The sequence below is a fragment of the Dendrobates tinctorius genome, unplaced genomic scaffold (assembly GCF_039654945.1).
Source record: "Dendrobates tinctorius isolate UK_male_01 unplaced genomic scaffold, ASM3965494v1 ptg000079l, whole genome shotgun sequence".
Lineage (NCBI taxonomy): Eukaryota > Metazoa > Chordata > Amphibia > Anura > Dendrobatidae > Dendrobates > Dendrobates tinctorius.
Window position 1 is genome coordinate 9,463,318 of NW_027361747.1, and position 25,834 is coordinate 9,489,151.

Genomic DNA, 25,834 nt, shown 5'->3' on the forward strand with positions numbered 1-25,834 from the left:
GAAGTTTAGTCTTTAACAAGTGCAATGCATGCTCAATTGGGTTGAGATCAGGTGTGCAGTGCCTGTGACAGATCGCTGATCTGTGATGTGACAGATCAGCGATCTGTCACATGACAGTTATGTCCCCCCTGGGACAATGTGATAAAGTTAAAAAAAAAAAAAAAGTGTAAAAATAATTTTGAAAAAATCGCTAAATAAATTAAAAAAAAATATTCCCAAATAAATTCATTTTTTGGAAATAAAAAAAAAACAATAAAAGTACACATATTTGGTATCGCCGCATCCGTAGCGACCCGCCCTATAAAACTCTCCCATTAGTTAACCCCTTTAGTGAGCCCCTTAAAAAATAAAAATAAAAAACGAAGCAAAAAATAATGATTTATCTTCATACCGCCGAACAAAAAGTGCAATAACGCGCGATCAAAAAGACGCATATAAATATCCATGGTACCGCTGAAAACGTCATATTGTCCCACAAAAAACGAGCTGCCATACAGCATCATCAGCAAAAAAATATAAAAGATATATCTCACAGAATAAAGCGATGCAAAAATAATTATTTTTTATATAAAATTGCATAAAAGCGACAAAACATAAAAAAAGACCTAAATGAGGAATCGCTGTAACTGTACTGATCCGAAGAATTAAAGCGCTTTATCAATTTTACCGCAGGCGGAACGTTGTAAACGAACCCCCCAAAAGAAATTCATGAAATGCTGGTTTTTGTTCATTCTGCGTCCCAAAAATTGAAATAAAAAGCGATCAAAAGATGTCATGTGCCCGAAAATGATACCAATAGAAACGTCAGCTCGTCCCGCAAAAAATAAGACCTCACATGACTCGGTGGGTAAAAATATGAAAAAATTATAGCTCTCAATATGAGGTGATGCAAAAACTATTTTTACAATAAAAAGCGTCTTTTAGCGTGTGACAGCTGCCAAACATAAAAACCGCCATAAATAGTAAATCAAACCCCCCGTTATCACCCCCTTAGTTAGGGAAAAATAATAAAATTAAAATAAAATGTATTTATTTCCATTTTCCCATTAGGGTTAGGGTTAGGGCTAGGGTTAGGGCAAGGGTTAGGGCTAGGGTTAGGGCTGAGAATAGGGTTAGAGGTGTGTTGGGGTTAGGGTTGGAGTTATAATTGGGGGTTTTCCACTGTTTGGGCACATCAGGTGCTCTCCAAATGCAACATGGTGTCTGATCTCAATTCCAGCCAATTCTGCGTTGAAAGAATCAAATGGTGCTCCTTCCCTTCCAAGCGCTGCCATGCGCCCAAACAGTGGTTTATCCCCATATATGGGGTATCAGCCTACTCAGGACAAATTGCAAAACAACTTTTGGGGTCCAATTTCTCCTGTTACCCTTAGGAAAAAAAAAATTGGGGGCAAAAATATCATTTTTGTGGAAAATGATTTTATTTTCACGCCCGGGCGTTGTAAACTTCTGTGAAGCACTTGGGGGTTCAAAGTGCTCACCACAATTCTAGATAAGTTCTGTGGGGGGTCTAGTTTCCAAAATGGTTTCATTTGTGGGGGGTTTCCACTGTTTTGGCACATCAGGGGTTTTCCAATCGCGACATGGTGTCCGATCTCAATTCCAGCCAAAAAAGTCAAATGGCGCTGCTTCCCTTCTGAGCTCTGCCATGCGCCCAAATAGTCGTTTACACCCACATATGGGGTGTCAGCCTACTCAGGACAAATTGTACAATAACTTTTAGGGTCCTGTTACCCTTGGGAAAATAAAAATTGGGGGTGAAAAGATCATTTTTGTGGAAAAAATATGATTTTTTTAATTGTGCCCTCCAAACTAAATAGCCCACCCTTGAGCCTTTGGGGTCTGCTCTGGGGCAGTTTAGATTTCCCCTTTCTATCTTTAGGCCTATTTAGTTCTCCAGCTGTGATCGAGAGGTCTAGGGCATCGTAGGAACCGCCCACGGCTACTGTTATTTGTTGTGGATATGATCAGGGTCTGCAATCCGATAGCTACCAACCTCTCCGGTTTTCTGGACTTAGCTTGTATTTTTGTTTTTTCCTCCTTCGGTGACTCATTCATAACACTCAAACATGTTTTCTTCAAGAATGGTCCTGTATTTGGCTCCATCCATCTCCCCATCAATTTTAACCATCTTCCCTGTCCCTGCTGAAGAAAAGCAGGCCCAAACCATGATGCTGCCACTACCATGTTTGACAGTGGGGATGGTGTGTTCAGGGTGATGAGCTGTGTTGCCTTTATGCCAAACATATCGTTTGGAATTGTTTCCAAAAAGTTTGATTTTGGTTTAATTTGACCAGAGTACCTTCTTCCACATGTTTGGTGTGTATCCCAGGTGGCTTGTTGCAAACTTTAAACAACACTTTTATGGATATCTTGGAGAAATGTCTTTCTTCTTGCCACTCTTCCATAAAGTCCAAAATTGTGCAGTGTACGACTGATTGTTGTCCTATGGACAGACTGTCCCACCTCAGCTGTAGATCTCTGCAGTTCATCTATAGTGATCATGGGCCCCTTGGCTGCATCTCTGATCAGTCTTCTCCTTGCTTGAGATGAAAGTTTAGAGGGACAGCCGTGTCTTGGTAGATTTGCAGTGGTATGATACTCTGTTATGAATGAGTCACCGTAGGAGGCAAAAACAGAAATACTAGCTAAGTCCAGAAAACCAGAGAAGTTGGCAGCTATCGGATTGCAGACCCCTGAACCTATCAACAACAACTAGCAGTAGCCGTGGGGGGTTCCTACGGTGCCCTAGACCCCTCGATCACAGCCGGAGAACTAAATAGCCTAAAGACAGAAAGGGAAATCTAAACTGCCCCAGAGCAGACGCCAAAGCAATAGGCAGCCCCCAACATATAATGACAGTGAAGCAAGAAGAAAAAACACTCACACAGATAGAAAGATAGGATGAGCAAATGATGGGGCCCAAGCTAACTAAATAGGACAGGATAGAAAAGCTGCTGTCTGCAATCCGTAAAAAACCCTACCAAAAATGTCCCAACTGTCTGATAGGAAAAACAGGCCCTGAAGTCGCTAGGACTTCAAAATGACTATATCAGCACTCAGGTAAATTCTGAAGGCAGAGCAAAGAGACAAACTGATCAGAGACAAAAATGGAACTCAGCACACCCCCGACCGGGGATGGCTGAACTCTAAAAAACAAGGGAAACAAAACAAAACTAATAAGTTCAATAGCAGAGCAAAAACTTATCTTTGGGAAGCAGGAATCAGACTGGTCTCCAAGAATCCAGCAGAGAAATCACCAGCGACTCAGAAGGGCGTCAGCTGCCTTATATCCAGTCAGAAGTTCCTGTTACCCAGTCATCATCTACCAGATCAGGTGTTTGGTAATCAGCCTCACTACCTTCCTTCACCAGAAGAGGGAGTTCATCAGACATCGACGGTGAAGGGGAAAATCAACTCACAACAGTACCTCCCCCTTGATGAGGGGTCACCGAACCCTCATCCACGCCACCAGGGCGATCAGGATGGGCCTGATGAAAGGCATGAACCAATCTTTCGGCATGAATATCGGATGCAGGGACCCAAGAATTATCCTCCTGGCCATAACTCTTCCATTTAACCAAATACTGGAGTCTCCGTCTAGCCAGGCAAGAATCCAGTATCTTCTCAACCTCATATTCCACATTACCTTCAACCAATACCGGGTCAGGAGGTGCCACCACAGGAACTACTGGCTCAACAAACCTCTTTAACAGAGACTTATGAAACACGTTATGGATCTTAAATGTAACAGGAAGAGCCAATCGAAAAGAGACTGGATTAAGAATCTCCAAAATCTTGTAAGGTCCAATAAATCTAGGTTTAAACTTTGGAGAAGCCACCTTCATAGCGATATTCTTTGATGACAACCAAACCATATCACCCACCTTAAACTGGGGACCAATGGTCCTATGCCAGTTGGAAAACCGCTGGGCCTTTTCCTGGGAGAGAGACAACTTATCCACCACTTGGTCCCAGATCTGGTGCATTCTCTCCACCACAGTGTCAACACCTGGGCAGGCAGAAGGCTCCACCTGCCCTGAAGAGAATCGAGGATGAAACCCAAAGTTACAAAAAAAAGGTGACATCAAAGTGGCAGAACTAGCTCTATTATTTAAAGCAAATTCGGCGAAGGGCAAAAATGAAACCCAATCATCCTGATCAGCAGAAATAAAACATCTCAAATATGACTCCAAAGTCTGGTTTGTTCTCTCCGTCTGCCCATTGGTCTGAGGGTGAAACGCAGAGGAGAAGGACAACTGAATACCCAGCTTGGAACAGAAAGTCCTCCAAAATCTAGACACAAACTGGACTCCTCTGTCAGATACAATGTTCTCAGGAATCCTGTGCAAGCGAACCACCTGTTGCAAAAACAAGCGCACCAACTCTGAGGAAGATGGCAACTTAGGGAGTGGTACAAGATGGACCATCTTAGAGAATCTATCACAAATCACCCAAATAACAGTCATTCTCTGAGAGACAGGCATATCAGAGATAAAATCCATTGAAATATGGGTCCATGGCCTCCTGGGCACTGGCAAAGGCATCAACAACCCACTAGAGCGAGAACAAGGTTTAGACCGAAAGCAAGTCCCACAGGACTGCACAAAATTCCTGACATCACCAGACAAGGCGGGCCACCAAAAAGACCGACTCACCAAATCTCTAGTACCAAAAATACCTGGATGACCAGCCAATGCAGAGCAATGAACTTCAGACATCACTCTCTTCCTCCACTGGTCAGGAGCATACAATTTTCCAATGGGACAACGCTCAGGTTTGTCCTCCTAAAACTCTTCCAGAGCACGTCTCAAATCGGGCAACATGGCAGAAAGAACTACCCCCTCACCTAAGATGGTAGCAGGCTTGGTCACAACAGGAGAATCAGCAAAGAAACTCCTAGAGAGGGCGTCTGCCTTGACATTCTCCGTTATCCTCTAGTGACATTTTTCACACCTGCGACATCGAGCCTGTGACATAGCGCTGTGATATTCAGTGGGCCTCACACAATCCAAAAGTGTCCAGTGTCCACAAGTGTGTGCAGAAATTCAAAATCTCCGTTATCCTCTAGTGACATTTTTCACACCTGCGACATCGAGCCTGTGACATAGCGCTGTGATATTCAGTGGGCCTCACACAATCCAAAAGTGTCCAGTGTCCACAAGTGTGTGCAGAAATTCAAAATCTCCGTTATCCTCTAGTGACATTTTTCACACCTGCGACATCGAGCCTGTGACATAGCGCTGTGATATTCAGTGGGCCTCACACAATCCAAAATCCAAAATCTAAAGAGCAATCTGTCCCTGCCCTTCATGACATTAACCCTCCGTCAGGCGCAATATAGATTCTCCTCAATTCATGCGCAATGTGCCTGACAAGCACAGGTCAGAAAACCACCTATAGTAGCTACATATTTCAATTTCAGGACTTTAGAAGTAGTCAGTGACCTTCATAGGAATGTATTAAAAGAGATTACACCAAATCAGATGCAAAAAAAAACATTTATTAACCATAAACTTATTAAAACTAAAAGTACCACTTTTCGGTAGTACCGCCAAATAGGCTCCAGTTATCTTTACTTAACTATTGCTTAAATATAAAATTATGGAAAAAAACTTAAAGGATATTGCACTTAGATGTTACTTAATTATTTCTACTCATCTTCAGTGGTTTCAATTGCAGCAGAAGCAGCACAGGTACACTTAGAAAAGCAAGGCTGGCAGACGAAAGTTGCATGGGAAAGGCAGATTGATTCTTTACATATTTTGCAGTCATATTTAGAAAGCCTTCTGAAACCAGATACAAATGAGCAGGTAGTACAACTGCGTCTTTTAGAAGGTGGTAGAGTCGGTGTTTGTTCTGGAACGATCTTGGGACGATATCTCTTCAACCGGTGTTGCAGTGCAAGGGGCATTCCAACCGTCTTTGTACTTCTTAGGCTTAGCTCTCCACTCACCAGTTCATTAGCCAATTGCTTTAGGTACATTCTTCTGCGCATTTGTTTAAGTTCATTACCGAGGTAAATTACTTGTGAGTTGATGCCACCCACATTCAGCATTGCAAAGAAGATTACCATCGGCCAGCGTTTGGTATTTCGACTTACATTGAAATTGCCACACATTTGGTCAGCAGTGTCAACGCCGCTTTTGGTCAAATTATAAAAAGTTATGATTTCTGGTTTCCTTAGCTCCCCAGACTCTGGATCAATGGTGTAATCATTATGTAATGAAGAGACCAAAATCACATTTTTCCTCTCGCGTGGGATGTAAGAAACTAAAATCTTTCCATTACTGAACCCAAACATAGTGCTATACTGTTGTTTGCCTTTTGTATATAGAAAATCTGGCGGCAACTGCCTTTTGTTTTTTCTAACAGTTCCCACATATGACAGCTTTTTCGTTTTTAAAAAATCAATAAGATCAAAGTCAGTAAACCAGTTGTCAGCAGTGATATTTCGACCAGATCCAAACATTGGCTCAGCAATTCTCTTTACCACATCACTAGGCTTGTTGCTCACATTGAAAGGATCTGGTGGCTGTCTTCCACAATAAACTTCCATGTTCATAGTGTACATCATCCTTGCATCAACCATGGCAAAAATTTTAATTCCATATTTGTTTGGCTTTGATGGTATATATTGCCGAAAACCACATCTTCCACGGAAACCTGGAAGCATCTCATCAATAGTGAGGTTTTGCCCCGGGCAATAGCTTTTTTGACAATTCATAATAAATTGTTGAAATATGTCCTGAATTGGTGCAAGCCGGTCATAACCTTTTCGTTCTGTCCGGGTACTTCGATCATCGAAACGGAGGCAACGGATCAGGACTTTGAATCGTTTCAGATTCATCACAAGGCTGAATTTTTCGATGCCATCACCGTCTGTCCCCCACAGCTCCTCCAAACTTTGCCTATTTGCTCTGAAAGCACCAGCTAGGTATAACAAGCCAATAAATGCCTTGAGTTCAATCACATCAGTGTTTTTGATGTCCCTCTCTCTGGAGAATTGCTCTTTGATTGTGTCAATATACTGGTTAGTGAACCGAACAATAGTTTCCAACATGCTATCTGTAATTGGATTACTCCAACATTCCACTGCAGTTTTAGCTTTTCTAGCACTTCCAATAACTCCAGGAAGGTGTGTAATAATATTGTGGGATTCTCTGCGCTGTTTGTTCTTGGGTGCCTTTTTGTTCCACTTTGTATTTTTATCTTTGCCCAAATAATAAGCTAGATCTGTGTCTATTTCCTCTGTATCAGTGTCATCACCATCCTGCTCTATTCCAGAATCAGTGTTACATTCTGCTACCTCATCTTCAGATGAAATGTCACTAGATTCCTCTAAATCCTCAGTTACTGCTGGTTCTTCCTCATCATCTTCTAACAAAAAAAATCTTCATTTCTTCTAAATGAAGGGGTTTAGATGAATCATACTGTTTTCTGGCCATTGCAGCAGAAAATCTGAAGCAAGAGAGAAAGAGTATGTGTTAGGGCGCAATGTGCCTTAGAAGCCACCCTCCTTTTGTCTAAGAAAACAGTACTTATGTACACTAACTTAGCATTAATCCTTCATAAAACAAGCTAAATACACAATCATGATGAATAAAAAAAGAAAATACTAACCTTTCAATTTGTGTTGAAATCAGGCGCAATGTGCCTGAGAAGCCAAAGTGTTGATATCTGCTCACTAGAAGGTCTGCTGAGTCACTGTGATATCAGGTTTCACAGAGCCTGTAGAGTCAGGAGATAACTAGGAGGGGTGGGGTTTTCTGATAAGTGGGCAAGGAGAGAGAAGTGAAACTAATTACTGTGTGCCTGTCAGATCTATTGCGCCTGACGGAGGGTTAACCCCTCGTTTCTCCAAAGCAATGGGTGAGGGAAGTGCAGGTGTCCATGGCTGAGCATAAGAGTACCTTTCATTTTCTATTGCTGCAGCTGTTCAGGGCCTAACTTTATATGCCATTTGCATCAGCTGGCAGTCATGAGGATTCACCCTGGTTGACGGTTCAGCATCATCTGGGCTCAGTCTCAGCGCTCAATTGGACATCTTCAGTCTACACACAAGACACAGCCTGCACTGAGGGAAAGTGAAGTTCACAATCTTACTTGAAAGTTTCAAAGTCTTGGCAGAGCTAACTCAGTCCAAAGCAACAGTCCAAAATAACTCAGTCCTGGTGGCTTGTTTTCCACCCCTTGATCAAATGAATCAAACAAAATTACCGTAGGTTTGTTGGTCCAAATTAATTGTGCCCAGAATGACCTTTGAAATTTTCTACTGTAGCAAATATTTCTACTCTAGATAATAATACTACATAAAATATATATCATATGTGTATGGACTTATACACTGATCAAATACATCAAATTCATGTCAATCACATTGGCATAAGAACGATGATCATAATTACCAGTACAATTATGTTCATGGAGATCACAAAATAATGTTACTACTAATCAGAATCGGTACAATTACATGTTAAGGAAAACCGAACCCAAACCAAATTGCTATTAACCCAATTGTAGCAAATTATTATTTTTACATAATATACACATTACATCAACACACTCTGGCTTAACCTAATGCACTCATTCAGTAAGCAGGAGAGATTCTCATTTATATATAGACAAACACACACTTTGGGTACCCACACATTTGCATTGTATGACTCAGGTGTAGGTGAACAAAGCTATATCAAGACATTAACAAACTAGCATTCATTGAAATCATTTAACATATATATATTCTTCAAAACCCAATTTGCACGGGAGCTCCCAAAAAATAAAAAATGTTAAAACTCAAAAATAAGTCATAAAATATAATCTTGTATTTGGTGGATGGACTCCTTTTTTACTACTGCAGGAATGAACTATTTACTGTGCACTGTATTTACATGTTAATTAAATGGCCAAGGTTTCTTCTTTCACCCCTGCAAACAAACAAAAGGTTAATTACACCCCCCACCCCCCAATCCAACATGTAGTGGACTGAATAGAGGAAAAACAATTCCTTTAAAAACCAAAAATGCTAAACACAGTACAATTAAAATTCAGAAAATGAGCTCATAAAAAATACAAATATACCAAATAAAAAAGTAAAAATAAAAAAATACCACGTGGATTTTTTCTTTGGCTGTGAACCAATTTTAATCAAGGGATATCCATGACAAATACACAAAGCACATACAGTGACAAAGACAAACACTTAGTACAAATAAGTCATCTATTTATCTTGTCAACCCCCCCGTGTTACACCGCTCCGCCATACTTACCCGGCCTCCGCTCCCACGCCGCAGTCGCACTCCGCTCCCACGCCGCAGCCTCTCTCCACCCGACGGCCGCGGCGGTCACCTGAGACAGGCCCGCGACCGATGCCTTCCCTGCATGCTATGCACATGCGCCATAGGCCACGGCCGCGCTTCCTTCCTGCTCCTTATGCTCCGGCTGTGCCCTGACCCGGAAGCACCGTTGGACCAATGGCTGACCAGACGGGGCCATATCAGGCCGCTTCCCCCTGAGGGAGGCGCCTGATCGTTGTGTTTCCTGACACTCTGGCCTCGCTCCATCGTGCACACTCTGCTCCTGCAGTTCCTGTCTCGGCTGCTCCTCACAGCAGCTTCTCAGTCCTGCTACCCGTGTTCCTGGTTACCTACTCCAGTCCTGCCTTCAGTGTTCCTGTCATCCTACTCCAGTCCTGCCTTGTGTTCCTGCCGTCCTACTCCAGTCCTGCCTTCAGTGTTCCTGCCGTCCTACTCCAGTCCTGTCTTCAGTGTTCCTGCCGTCCTACTCCAGTCCTGTCTTCAGTGCTCCTGCCGTCCTACTCCAGTCTCAGTCTTACTCCGGTCCATCCTGAGCCGCCCCTCTCGGTACCGGCTACCGTGGTACTCGAACCCCTGGGCCTGCTCCTAACGGTCCCTGTATAGGGGTCGGTTCCACCTGGCAGCTCGCCCGGGGTCCCTCGGTGCCACGGCCCAGAGGGTCCACTCTCGGAGCTCCCGCTCCTGACCACCCACGCTAACAGTACGATCAGGCCATGGACTCCGCTGGTACTATGGCTGCTACCCAGAAAGAGTTGCTATTCCTACGGGAGAATCAGGGGCGCATTATGTCAATCATGAAGTCGATGGACACCCGTTTGTCGGCCTTACAGGTGGCTGATCCTGGAAATGCCACTCAGCTGGCCAGTCTCCAACAGGAGCTGGGTCAGCAGCAAGATACTCAAACCCACACTTTGTCCTACATGGCCTCCTTTGATAGTCGCTTGTCGGCCCTCCAGGCTGCCGCTGCAGTGCCGACTCTTCCCCCTGCGTCTGCTGCTTCTCCGACACCCCGCCTCGCCAAGCCGCCTCGTTTCACCGGGGATCCCAAGCTCTGTAGGGGGTTCTTAAATCAGTGTAGTCTCCACTTTGAATGGCTGCCGCAGCAATATCCCTCGGACTGGGCCAAAGTGGCCTTCATCATGTCCCATCTGGAGGGAGAGGCCCTTTCTTGGGTAAACCCGCTCTGGGAACGTGACGACCCGGTCGTTTCGAGTCTCCCGGTTTTCCTGGATACGTTTCGTAAGGTTTTCGATGAGCCGGGCCGGTTAGCCTCTCTCACTGAGTCACTCTTTAACTTACACCAGGGCTCTCTCACGGTCGGACAGTACGCTGTTCGCTTTCGCACTATTTCCTCTGAGCTCGGCTGGAATAACGCAGCTTTGGTGGGGGCATTCTGGCGCGGTCTTTCTAGTAAAATAAAGGATGAACTCGCTGGTCGAGATACCCCGTCCACCTTAGAGGAACTTATCTCGCTGGCTACCCGCATTGACCTGCGCTTCCTGGAGCGCGCTCGGGAGTCAGTGAGATACAGGCGCTCCTGCAGGTCAGTTTCTCCTTTCACTCAGTCGGCCAGCTCACGTTCAGTCGGATCTTCTTCCCTCTCTTCGGGTGAGCCCATGCAGATAGATCATCTCAGGTTGGCCGAGTTACGTCAGAGAGAGAGACGGGCACAAGGTCTGTGCCTCTATTGCGGTCATTCGTCACACTATATCCGCACCTGTCCTAAGAGACAGGGAAACGACTCCACCTAGGTCAGGTAAGAGAGGCCTTCCTAGGTGATGATGATGATTCCTCTCAACCCCTTACGGTTTCTGTGCTTTTGGTTTCAGGAGGGAGGCGTGGTTCCGAGGTGGCCTACGTGGATTCGGGCTCAGCGGGTAACTTCATTCGGCCGGAAGAGGTAGACAAATACCAAATTCCTGTAGTCACTCTATCTAACCCAATTCAGATTGCCACCGTGGATGGCAAACCGCTACAGGTGACCGTCACCTTGGTCACTGAAGAGGTGGAATTGCAAATCGGAGCCTTACATCGAGAGAAGATAGCCTTTTACGTTTTACCTAAGCTCTCTCACGCCATTCTACTCGGTCTTCCATGGTTAAGGACTCATCAGCCTGTTCTCGACTGGTCTTCTGGGGAGATACTCCGCTGGGGGCACCCGTGCCAAGCTCGCTGTCTGACTACTGTCCGCCTGGCGGCCGCTCCACGGTCACCTCCAGACCTCCCGGGTCTTCCTCCAGCTTACAGCTCCTACGCCGATGTTTTTGATAAGAAGGAAGCGGAGGTCCTCCCTCCACACTGGCCGTTTGACTGCCCAATTGAACTTGTTTCTGGTTCAACCCCCCCAAGGGGCAGAATCTACCCTCTGTCTCCCGCGGAGACCACCGCCATGTCCGAGTACGTCCGAGAGAACCTCGCCAAAGGTTTTATACGGAAATCCTCTTCGCCCACGGGAGCTGGGTTCTTCTTCGTCAAAAAGAAGGACGGGACTCTACGGCCATGCATTGACTATAGGGGCTTGAATGAGATTACCATCAAGAACAGGTACCCTCTTCCACTCATTCCGGAACTGTTTGACCGTCTCAGAGGGGCTCGGGTCTTTACCAAGCTGGACCTCAGAGGAGCCTACAATCTGGTCCGTATCCGCGCAGGTGACGAGTGGAAGACCGCTTTCAACACTCGAGATGGCCATTACGAGTACCTGGTCATGCCCTTCGGTCTTTGCAATGCTCCTGCAGTCTTTCAAGAGTTCGTCAACGAGATCTTCCGGGATCTCTTGTACTCCTGTGTGGTTGTGTACTTAGACGACATCCTCGTCTTCTCGCCGGACCTCTCGTCCCACAGAAAGCGTGTCCACCTGGTGCTTCAGCGTCTTCGGGAGAACCGTCTGTATGCAAAGATCGAGAAATGTCTCTTCGAACAGACCTCTCTGCCATTTCTGGGATACATTATCTCCGACGCTGGTCTAAGGATGGATCCCGAGAAGTTGTCTGCCATCCTCAAATGGCCTCGCCCCGTCGGATTAAAGGCGATACAACGATTCCTCGGGTTCGCCAACTATTACCGGCAATTTGTCTCCCACTTCTCCGCGATCACAAGACCCATTTCTGTGCTCACCCGTAAAGGGTCTACTTCCAAGGATTGGTCTCCTGAGGCAGAGGAGGCCTTTCTGTCCCTAAAACGGGCTTTCTCCACGGCTCCGGTCCTGCATCGCCCTGAGAGCGATCGACCTTTTGTACTCGAGGTGGACGCTTCCTCGACTGGTGCCGGGGCGGTGCTGTCCCAGAGAACCGCCTCTGGTCGCCTACACCCTTGTGGCTTCTTCTCGAAGGCCTTTTCTCCATCCGAGTGTAACTACTCGATCGGTGACCGGGAACTTTTGGCCATCAAGTTGGCCTTGGAGGAATGGCGCCACCTCCTGGAAGGAGCTGTCCATCCTTTTGTCATCTTCTCGGACCACAAGAATCTGGCCTATCTCCAGTCTTCCCAGAGACTAAACCCTCGCCAGGCCAGATGGTCTTTATTTTTTGCCCGATTTGATTTCGAGCTCCGATTCCGTCCCGGCAACAAGAATTCCAAAGCCGACGCCCTGTCCAGGGTCTTCCAACCACACGAATCCACGGAGGAACCGTCACATATCATTGATCCCACTAGGATCATCACCGTGGCTCCAGTGAACTGGCTTACTCCTCCGCCTGGCAAGACGCTTGTGCCAGAGAATCTCAAGCAAAAGGTTCTTCTATGGGGGCACTCCTCCAAACTGGCCGGCCATGCCGGAACTAAGAAGACCCTTGACCTTATCAAACGTCACTACTGGTGGCCCTCACTTCGCCAAGATGTACTCGACTTTGTGGCTTCTTGTCCATCCTGTGCAAAGAACAAGGTGACACGGAGATCTCCGTCTGGCTTGTTGCTTCCGTTGCCTGTCCCTACGGTTCCTTGGGAGAACATCGCCATGGATTTCATCACCGACCTACCCTGCTCTGCGGGCTGCTCAGTCATTCTGGTGGTGGTGGATCGTTTTTCCAAGATGGCTCACTTCATCCCTCTGCCCGGTCTTCCCTCAGCGCCAGAGCTGGCCGAGATCTTCATTCATCAAGTGTTCAGGCTTCATGGACTACCTCGACGCATTGTGTCTGACCGAGGGGTTCAGTTTACCTCCAAGTTCTGGCGTTCGCTTTGTAAGCTTATGAACGTTTCCCTCGACTTCTCCTCGGCCTACCATCCACAGTCCAACGGACAAGTAGAGCGTACCAACCAGACACTTACGGGATACTTACGCCACTTCTCTAACGCCCACCAGAACGATTGGGTCAACTTACTTCCCTGGGCAGAGTTCGCTTATAACAACCATGCTGGTGAGTCTTCGGCCAAGTCTCCGTTTTTCATTGTTTTTGGCAGACATCCTGGTGTCCCTCTTCCGATAACCGCCTGCCTCTGAGGTACCCGCGGCCAATGCCTTGTCCTCGGAATTTTCTAAGATTTGGGCTGAGACCAACACATCACTCAAGAGATCCGCTGATCAGATGAAGAACTATGCAGACAAAAAGAGGTTGGATTCTCCTCCGTATCGTGTTGGTGACAAGGTCTGGCTCTCCTCCAAATTCGTCCGACTAAAACTGCCCTCCTACAAGTTGGGTCCACGCTACATCGGTCCGTTTGAAATTCTGGGACGTATTAACGAAGTTGCCTACAAATTGAGGTTGCCTGCTTCGCTCCGGATCCCGAACACCTTTCACGTCTCTCTCCTGAAGCCTGTGGTGCTGAATCGTTTCTATTCCTCGCTTGATCTTGGTCCTCAGCCGGTGGGTGCCGACAACGTTTTTGAAGTGCAGGACATCCTCGCTGTGAAAAGGGTTAGAGGTAGGACTTTCTTTCTCGTTGATTGGAAGGGCTTTGGTCCTGAGGAGAGATCCTGGGAGCCTCGGGGGAATATTAATGCTCCCCGTATACTCAAGAGGTTTCTTGGTAATCTCCGGGGGGGCGGCTTAGGGGAGGGGGTACTGTTACACCGCTCCGCCATACTTACCCGGCCTCCGCTCCCACGCCACAGTCGCCCTCCGCTCCCACGCCGCAGCCTCTCTCCACCCGACAGGCCCGCGACCGATGCCTTCCCTGCATGCTATGCGCATGCGCCATAGGCCGCGGCCGCGCCTCCTTCCTGCTCCTTATGCTCCGGCTGTGCCCTGACCCGGAAGCACCTTTGGACCAATGGCTGACCAGACGGGGCCATATCAGGCCGCTTCCCCCTGAGGGAGGCGCCTGATCGTTGTTTTTCCTGACACTCTGGCCTCGCTCCATCGTGCACACTCTGCTCCTGCAGTTCCTGTCTCGGCTGCTCCTCACAGCAGCTTCTCAGTCCTGCTACCCGTGTTCCTGGTTACCTACTCCAGTCCTGCCTTCAGTGTTCCTGTCGTCCTACTCCAGTCCTGCCTTGTGTTCCTGCCGTCCTACTCCAGTCCTGCCTTCAGTGTTCCTGCCGTCCTACTCCAGTCCTGTCTTCAGTGTTCCTGCCGTCCTACTCCAGTCCTGTCTTCAGTGCTCCTGCCGTCCTACTCCAGTCTCAGTCTTACTCCAGTCCATCCTGAGCCACCCCTCTCGGTACTCGAACCCCTGGGCCTGCTCCTAACGGTCCCTGTATAGGGGTCGGTTCCACCTGGCAGCTCGCCCGGGGTCCCTCGGTGCCACGGCCCAGAGGGTCCACTCTCGGAGCTCCCGCTCCTGACCACCCACGCTAACACCCAGTATATTATCAGTCATCTAACTTTAGGTCAGTCTTAAATTCATTGTCTGTACGGTCACTCCCTCTTTTACTTGTATGTTCCTCTCATGGCTCCCACATACAGAATCATCTTATATCTGCTGTGGTCTTTTGCCTTTTAAAACATCAAGGTCTATTACAAACCCTCAGGTGAGAAATGCACATTTATGCATCACCAAGACCAAACCCAATTCATCATACATCAGCCAGCGCATACGTCACAGTATGCTCACCGGAGTATTTCTCTAAAAAACTCTAGAATGAAAACAAATTCTTCCCACAATCGCATATAAATTCTTCCCACAATCGCATACAAGATTTCTCTCGCGCATCACCCCTACTCTGGAACTCTGTACCACAACATATCAGACTCTCGACCATATCAGACTCTCGACTCTCGACCAAACCGCTGCACGACCAGCTCTACCCTCGCCTACTGTATTATCACCCATCCCTTGTAGATTGTGAGCCCTCGCGGGCAGGGTCCTCTCTCCTCCTGTACCAGTTATGATTTGTATTGTTTAAGATTATTGTACTTGTTTTTATGTATACCCCTCCTTACCTGTAAAGCGCCATGGAATAAATGGCGCTATAACAATAAATAATAATAATAATAAACATCATTAGACATCAAAAAATGGCAAAACTGTTCAAACAACAATTTTCAGGGATATTCAAGAACTTTTATCTAAAATGTGCACTTAAAATTAGTCCATGCATGCGATTTCTCTCAATCTCTGAACTCCATCTGCAAGAGACTCCCATCGTGTCTGTGGTATTAATTCCATGGGAGAGTCATACACTTGTGCCACAGAATCCCTCACCAAATGCAACAAAGAGAAATTCTCTGCAGTGTCCCTTGCACGTCTCATTTTTAGACGTACCATAGGATCAATACAAATACTACAAAGTCCTACTGCCTCAAGACGGTTCAAGATTATAGTATCGGCTCCCTGATCCCATAATCTGAGAATCCATGCTAACATAGGTTCTCCTGCTTGCTGCCTGTACCTGCTAGCTAATTCTGTTAATTCTCCGGCTGTATAATTCCTAGTTTCCTCGGTCATTGAAGCTTCTGCTCCTGTAGCTGTGTTTCCTGCATCCATCCTATCTCCACTACGCTGTGTGACTTCTCTCCTAGTTTTAGTAGTCACAATCGGTCTGGCTTGCTTTTCTTCCCTATTTGTCTCGCTGTCAGAGCCTTCCCATTCTAGCAAATCTGACCATTTCTCACGTGCAATCATGGTGCTAATCTGTGCAGTACAAATATCTGACACTGGCTGCTGTCTCCTCCTGTGCCTATTCTTATTCACAGTTTTCATTACATAAGCTTCAAAATTCCTTTGCATATTGTTATGCTGTTTCATTTGGTCTCTCAAGGCTGATTGCAAGCTAATCCTTTGCTCTATAGCTGTATGCAGCTCTAAACGCAAATTGTCTATCTCCACCTGTAATCTTTGGGACACTTGCACAAAAATCCATCCAACGGCTGCTGCAGCTTTCTGCTCTTTTGCATCATACCTTGAGAGATCAAATTTTGCAGCCACTTCCTGGGGATTTGATAACCGCTGTCCCTCCATATACTTGTTACATTCCTGTGCCATTTCAGTCCACTTTCCTGGTAACACCCATTCTGGCAAAGATCTGACACTACTCTCAACTGCTTTCCTACTCTTAACAAACTTATTCAATTTTGCAAACATTTTTATTCAAAACAATCCCACTTCTGACACCAATTTGTATTGTAAGGGTTCCAATGGATTGTGATTAATAAGAAAATGCTCACACAAGAATTGAATTTACTAAATTGATTTACTTAATAAGTGATAAGATTAAATAATAAACAATATAAAACTATAAATACAAATGCATTAATCAGAAACAAGCATTATTCATACGTTACATTATTCAGATACACGTCGATCAGTCATCCTCCATGAGCCAAGAGAGCCAGAGAACATGTGTCCTAGTTCTTTTAAAATGTCCAGCTACAAGGTGTGTCCAGCCCCACCATGTGGGGAATGATCTCACAAGTCTATTGCCCATTGGCTATAAACACATCCCCTCAATACCTGTTTTAACCAGTATATAATACAAGAAGCTAGAGGGGGCCTCATGTGTGCCACATGGCAGAAATACAGCAAGCTGGAGGAAGGGCTTCGGAGCACAAGATAACATCCTTGGGAAAGTTAACGCACCCAATCTAATTAAGGTAGTTGCCTTGAATATCAATGGTCCTTTGTTGATGGATAAACAAATGACCAGTAATTTACATTCCTTTATCTTAAGTAAGTTTCAGTGACCTTTAAGCTTACTCATCTCAGTGTATATTATATTAAACTGATTGAAACCATATAAAAATAACTTGTACTATACAGCCTCACACAATCCAAAAGTGTCCAGTGTCCACAAGTGTGTGCAGAAATTCAAAATCTCCGTTATCCTCTAGTGACATTTTTCACACCTGCGACATCGAGCCTGTGACATAGCGCTGTGATATTCAGTGGGCCTCACACAATCCAAAAGTATCCAGTGTCCACAAGTGTGTGCAGAAATTCAAAATCTCCCCTGTCCTATAGACACCTTGTACCTTGTTTTACATTACTATATAGTTTGTTGGATTTTGTCTACATTTCTACCAAAAATGAGGAAGGCTGGTGGAAGAGGCCGTGGAATTGGGCGGGGGTTGGCAGCTGGTAATGATGGTGTTGGTGGTGGATCTGATGGTAGTGGCAAAAGCAAAATAGGACCGAATGCAGGAGGTGTTGAGCCTGCATCATCGTCTGGCTCCACAAGGCCTCGAAGGCTTAGTTTTCTAGGAGTTGGCAAACCGCTTTTAAAGCCAGAGCTTCAGGAAAAAGTTTTAGCTTAGATTGCTGACTCAGCCTCCAACTCTATCGCCTCCTCTTCTGAAGTTGTAAAAAATAAAAGCACTGAGTCGTCATTGGAGGCTCATGTTCATGAACCACACCTTTCCTTGTGTCCTTCACCCCAACCAAGATTGAAGGATGACGCAGGCCATACTACTGATTACTCCATGGATCTGTTTTCACATACCATGCCTGGATTATCAAGTGAAATGGTGAATTACCCAGGCCAAGATGAATCTGACATGGAGTGCACTGATGCACAGCCACTGATAGATGATTCTGCTGGTACATTCACTCAGAGCACTACATTGTCCTCGCAGTGTACAGAGCCAGATTCTGACCCTGATGAGACTCAGGTGCCCCTTCCCGCACACTATACCACCATACACAGTGACACAGAGGAAGGTGCACATGACATTGAAGAGGAGGTGATGGATGACCCAGTTGTTGACCTAGATTGGCATCCATTGGGGGAAGAGGGTGCTGCTTCCAATAGCTCAGATGAGGAGGAGGAGCAGCCACAGCAGACATCGACATCGCAACAGCTGTTATCTGGCAGGCCCGGAGCACTCCAAAGACAGGTTCCAAAAATCAAAAGAGGTGCTGGACAGCTTGTCCAGAGGGTCAAAATATCACAGCGTGCTAGGCCGCAAAATGTCTGCCAAAGTAGGAAGAGTGCAGTATGGCACTTTTTTGAACAAAATCCTCATGATCAGGCCAAGGTTATCTGTAAGAAGTGCGCAAAGACCTTTAGCAGAGGGAAAAATCTGAAAAATTTGAATACCAGTTGCATGTTTAGACATTTAACCAGCATGCACTTGCAAGCGTGGACACAACACCAAACCTCAAGTACCACATGTGCAACTGATCACAAAGAAGGTAGTTAGCAACGCTACATTGTTTCCACCACTGTAAGCCCACCGGTTAGCACAGCAGCAAATGTTGAGGTGTCGTTGCAAGGCCACAGCAGTCAGGGAATCCCACTGTTATATCAACGAAAGACTGGATCTAGGCCATCAGAAAGAACACCAACTCCATCACCATCATCAACCCTCTCTCAGTCTGCCCTGTCCACCGCTACTTTCAGCATATGCAGCTCTCAAGTCCAGCTCACCCTCCCAGACACTATGAGTAGGTCAAGAAAGTACTCAGTCTCTCATCCGCGTACACTGGGTTTGAACGCCCACATTGCCAAACTAATCTCGTTAGAGATGATGCCCTATCGGTTGGTGGAAAGTGCAGCTTTCCGCGAACTCATGGCCTATGCAGTACCACGCTATGACCTACCCAGTCACCACTTCTTCTCTCGCAAAGCCATCCCAGCCCTCCACCATCATGTGAAAGACCGCATTGTCCATGCACTCAAGCAGTCAGTGAGTGGAAAGGTGCACCTCACAACTGATGCATGGTCCAGTCGGCATGGCCAGGGCCGTTACGTGTCCATCACTGCGCACTGGGTTAATGTGGTGGATGCAGGGTCCACAGGGGACAGCAGTGGTGGGACAGTGCTGCCTAGCCCACGGTATAGGAAACAGTTGGCTGTAGGCATTCGACCCTCCTCCTCCAGAAGCGAAAACTCGTCCACAGAGCGCAGTCGTACGAGCACTCCATCTGCAGCTGCCACTGTTGCACACGAGGTGTCCCCCTATCGAGCAGCTAGTGGAAGGCGTCAGCAGGCTGTGTTGCAGATGATGTGTTTGGGTGACAGACAGACCGCCGAGGTGTTGGCCGAGTACTTTCAGCGACAAACTGAGTCATGGCTGGGCAGTGTACATCTTGAGGCAGGCAAGGTAGTTAGTGATAACGGCCGTAATTTTGTGGCAGCCATAGCCCTTTCAAAACTCAGCCACATACCTTGCTTGGCTCACACCTTGAACCTGGTGGTGCAGTGCTTCCTCAATAATTATCCGGAGTTAACAGCCCTGCTCCAGAAGGTGCGAAGACTGTGCGCGCACATCCACCGGTCGCCTGTACACTCAAGAAGTGAAGTATTTGTCATTGCACTATACCAATATTTCTGTGCTGTATTGGAGCATCATGAATTGTGGTATGTGTTAAAGGGGCCCACTGACACTCTTTCGCCCGGGGCACACGAAAACCTGGAGCCAGCCCTACCCCCCCACAACTTTAGCCAGATAACCCCCAGTTTTCAATGCGTAACTATTATTATAAAGTAAATTAAGGTTGACAAGCTTATGTAATAAGAATTGATGTCGTTGGCATTGAAATGGGCACTGTAGGTGTGTTTACTGTCCTCCACTCCCTGACGACTTTGCTTCCCCATTGACTTGCATTGGGTTTCGTGTTTCAGTCGGACCTCCGACTTTTCACGATAGTCGGCCGATTTCGTTCGACTCGACTTTTGAGAAAGTCGGGTTGCATGAAACCCGACTCGACCCTAAAAAAGGCAAAGTCGCTCATCCCTAGTTACAACTGCTAGTATACTAGTAAGTTGCTGCAGCTGCCCTCCTTCTGTTTTTTGGTTTGAGGCACCTTTTTATCTCATTAATGTTTTGTCTTTTATGTATTGTTTTAAATTTTCAAAAATAAGGTGTTCCATTTAATTTTGCATTGAATATAAGCACTTCTTGATCTGTGTGTTGCATACATGCGGCATGATCATTATGGATTCCTACTGTTCTGTAGTCCAGCCCTGCCTTGTGCAGGTCTACAATTTTGTCTCTGGTGTCCTTAAACAGCTATTTCATCTTGGCCATGGTGGAGAGGTTGGAGTGTGAATGTGTAGACAGGTGTCTTTTATACAGTTAACAAACTCAAACAGGAGCAATTAAAAAAGTGCAAAGTAGGAAGCTTCTTAAAGAAAAACTAACAGGTCTGTGAGAGCCAGAAGTCTTGCTGGTTGATAGATGAACAAATTCTTATTTCATGCAATAAAATGCAATTTACTTATTTAAAAATCATACAATATCAACTTTTTGTTTTTTAATTTTTAGATTCTGTCTATCACAGGTGAAGTGTATCTACGATAAAAATTACAGAGCTCTCCATTCTTTGTATGTGGGAAAACTTACAAAGTTGTCAGTGTATTAAACACTTATTTTCCCCACTGTACTTGTGCAGAGCCGATCCTTGAAGATTCTATCACAAGATTCCGTGATGTCATCACTGGTGATGATCGGTCATTATGACATCACTGATGATGCGCGGCCATTATGACATCACTGGTGATTCTCAACCATTATGACATCACAGATCACAGTCTCTACTTATAGAATGTACACAGGATCACCGGTGCCATTTTTGGTTCTATAGTGACTGAGAGCATTTGCAATTATTCACTATGGCTGAATTATGTTTGCACGATATTGAGGTGCTAGCACTGTGGGAGATTGTTATCAATAATAATCGCCCTGACATTTTGCTTCTACCACCCGATGGCGTCCTCTGCTTCACTTATCGGCTGATGGTGGAGCTAGTAAAGGATTGCCTGACCAAATGCAGAGAAGAACTGACGGATTTACGTCACAACATCACGTCAGAGTATCTGACGGATTTACGTCACAACATCAGGACATTACTACACCAGGTAAGTGGCGGACGCTCCGCACAAATCTACTCTATAATAGATAATAATGGTGGATAGAAGCTTCTTCTTTCCTCCAATATAAAACACGACATGTCCCCAAATACTGTATGGAGTCAGTGTATCTGCAGAGAGGAGCAGATGACACATACAATGGCCGCCTCTCATCTCAGACTTTTCTTTTTTTGCTTCTTTTCTTCTTCATAGGCTGAAAAAAGATCTCAAATTGGAGATTTGGCTTTTATTAAAGACCTGGCCAAAAAAATCCTGCGTGTACTAGGAAGTCCGGTCTGCTCGTCGGAACACCCGGTAAGGAGCCTTCATCTTCTCTATCACACGTCCTTGTTTTCTGATCTTCTCCCGATCACCAGATATCAGAAGATCTGGTATCAGATCTTACAAGCCTCCCTGTCAGTCCCCGGCAGCCACAGGAGGTTTTATGGCCGCCTGTTGTGCTGCTCTCTCGTCTGTGAGGACAGTCTGTATTCTGCTGATGTAGTCACAGCTCAGCGGGGGGGGTCTGTATTTTCCCTTCTTTCTCGCTCTATCAGGGTACGTTTCCACTTACCGTAATCCCTGCGCTTTGGATGGAGCGGAAACCTCGCTCTGCCCAAAGCCCCGCCCCCTTCTGTACACGCGGTGATTCCGGATGTGCTAACTGAACATATCCGGAATCGCCGCAGCCTATCCATAGAGTAGGCTATTTACCTTGGAGAGACTGAGCGCCTCCACAAGGTAAACAGACATGCTGCAGTCTAAAAAGAAGCGCCACATGTCCGGTTTCATGTTTGTGTCACCCGCATAATAGGACGCATAGTGGAGACAGGATTTCATAAAAGCCCCTCCACTATGCTGGAATATCTGGCCGCTGTGGATTAAATGCTGCGGCAGGACGCAGTGTTCAATACGCAGCAAATACTGAATGTTTCCGCTACGTGGAAACATGCCCTCAGAGTCTTCCTGCTTGTAATAAGATAATACACGTCATTAAAGAAATGTTGTGTATACCAGTCCCTTATAGTATGTTAATGTGGACTTGTGGAGAGGAGCTGCAGTGTAAAGCAATTCTACCCAATAATGTAATGGATAAAGAACAAGATGTATCCATGGTGTAAAGAACGCAAATAACGCAGCTCTGGGAGATCACGGTGCATAAAATGAAATCTGACACCGAACATGAGATTTTTCAATGTTAACTCATCTTAATCCACATAAGTGAGAGAAGTTTCTGATAAAAGTTCTCATGATGGCGCGTGATTTGTAGGGTTACAATTGGTGCGTCTGTAAATCTTGGTTTAGTCCTTTCTGATTATGTAGAGCAATAGGACTACATGGCACGAGACACCTAGTCCTCCACTGATAATTTCCTGCTGATAAAACACTGATTTTATTGAAACAACAGCACACGAATTAAGTAACACATCGCTGGAATCAGGGTCTCTGCTCCTAAATCATGCTGCTCTCAGAATACATAGTTCTCCCCTGTGTGAGCTCCCATATTATCCAGCACTTTACAATAATACTGGTATATAGAGGATCTCCCCTTATATTACATCCATGTGAAGTGTTCGGCTTGTATCGTCCCCTACATCAGATCAGTGTAAATCAACTGGGACATAATATAGGAGTTTTTACATCCTGATATGTTTTCCTGCTGCTTCTATTTCTTAGTATTATTTCTTATTCTTTTTTAGGACTTGATCAGATCATTGATCCCGGCAGCAGAGCCGCGTATGAGCGACTATGAAACTACCAAACTGATCAGCAGCGGAACTTTTGGGTGAGATTTCTGTTCCTATAATCCCCATTTCTCGGGGTTCCCTATGACAATAATTTACCATTGTGCTCTGCCATTCAGTGTTATCATAGGGAAACGATATGAGTCCACATCACTGTCCACATCTAGATGTCACTATTCTGGTCAGTTATATACAGCTGAGCGACCAGATCTGTAGCAAATCAGTCTGTAAGGAAAGAGGAAAGGGATGATATAATATAATATGATATAATACATTACACTCACCGCCCCTAGACCTCATCTGCTCTTATGCTGCCACCTTCACCACAGCTTCCCCGTCCTCCGTACCAATCTTCGGATTTTTCAGGGCCCCATTATGGAGCTGATAAAAGTGATTGGCTGCACACAGTCAAATGAGGGGTGACACGATACTGACGCCAATGACATCTGCACCCCCACCCTCCACTATGACCATGTGAGTCCGATCACTGGCCTCAGCAGCAGAAGGGAGAGCAACCAAAGACTGGCACAGAGGACGGAGGTCTGCAGTGATGGACGGGCAGGGACGAGGACAAGTGGGTGTAATGTGTTTAATTATATTTTAACTTCTTCCCTCCCCTCCATTTATTCTGCCTTGGTCTGTGGAGAAAGCAAAAAAAAAAAAACATCATGCTACGACAATTGGAGAACTTTCAATTTAGACCAATTTTTATTTATAGTGAATCGTATCTACTGGTCGGTTATAGGGAATCCTCCCAAGATGAATTTCAGTAGATTCTCTCATCTATAATGTGACCTGGGTGAGGGTCCGGCAGACGTGGCATTGTGCAGACCTCCTATAGGTGATCCATGTAGAGCTCTTTCATGTATTTCTAGATGTGGATTTCTAGTGATGGCCGGACTGCTGGTATCAAACATTACTACAAAAGATCATATAATGACTTGTATATACAGACTGTTAATAAGGGTTCATTATAAACCATGGATTCTCCTTCTCTCCAGGGCCGTCTACTTAGTGCGCCATAAGGAATCACAACAGATCTTTGCAATGAAGAAAATCGCCAAGAGCTACTTGACTACTCGTAATAAAGTGGAAAGGGCCTATATCGAGAGAGACATCCTAACATTTGCAGACTGTCCTTTTGTGGTCTCCATGCTCTGCTCCTTCCCAACTAAATATCACCTGTGTATAGTCATGGAGTATGTAGGAGGTAGGACACGTACATTGTATTATATTTCGCCCATGTCTGCTGACATCTTATCACATCTCATATCATTAGGACTTTTCCCTGTGGACGGTTACATCCCCACAGAGTATTTGCTATAAGTTTTCTAATGCCAAGAAGCCTATAAAGGCATTGATGTGTGTGATCTCCCTGTATATCCGCCCTGAGCATGTCAGTATCTCCAGCTGTAGACGAGATGTGATGTCACTTTATGTCATTATTTTTATAGATGACATTTCACCATGACGTATCTTTATATAGTGTCTCCTGCCCCAATGTTTCCGCTCACTTCTCATTATACATCATGTTGATCTGTTGTATAAACCCCTCACCAGTCATATTTCCTTTCTTCTATAGGTGGAGACTGTAGGACCCTTCTAAGGACCAGGCGTCGTTTATCTGTCCTCTTGGCCCGCCGGTACTTTGCAGAAGCTGTCCTTGCTGTGGAATACCTGCATAGTCACGGTGTGGTGCACAGAGACCTGAAGCCGGAGAAGTAAGTGAATACCTGTAGTATAGCAATTTATCATTTATTATCTCACGGTCTATGAAGCTAAAATCATCTTCTCTTTCACAGCCTCCTGATAACATCTGCTGGACATATTAAAGTTACCGGCTTTGGACTTTCAAAACTTGGTGTCATGATACCACACACCACCGTCTACAAGGAATCAGCAGAGAACATCTCCAGAGAGTTCAAGGACCATGAGGTCAGCAATACCTACAGGAACTGTGCTTGTTCTGTACAAATCTCATAACTCTATTTTCTCTTCCCTACATTCTTCATTTTTAGAGCTTTTTTACTGATATTTTATCTTCTGTCATTCTGTTTTTATGTGAAGAACTTGTCATAATAATTGTTTCATCAATTCTCATCTCTATCTTCTGTTGGTTTCTAGTTCGTTGGCACCCCGAATTACATAGCCCCTGAAGTCATCCAGAACAAAGGCTATGGAAGACCTGTTGACTGGTGGGCAATGGGCATCATATTATATGAAATGCTCATGGGATATACACCATTTCATGCGGATTCCAAATCTAACCTTTATAAAAATGTGACCACTGGTAAGTAGAATAATCTGATCATTGCTTTGACCTGTTATCTTGGTTTAGTTACTTCCTTTGCTTTATCTTACAGTCCAGTTAAGAGGTTTTATGTTCTGTAATTTTCTATATAACAGGAAATATAAAATGGGATCGTCATTACACTCCTCCTCCCGAAGCTCAGGACCTCATCACTCAGCTGCTCAGAACAAATCCCATGGATAGACTTGGGACAGGTAACACATAATAATATTTCCTTATTACACCAAGGACATATCACTCATGTCCATGAGATTCATCTCTTTTTTTATCAGCTTCTCCATTTATAGTTCTC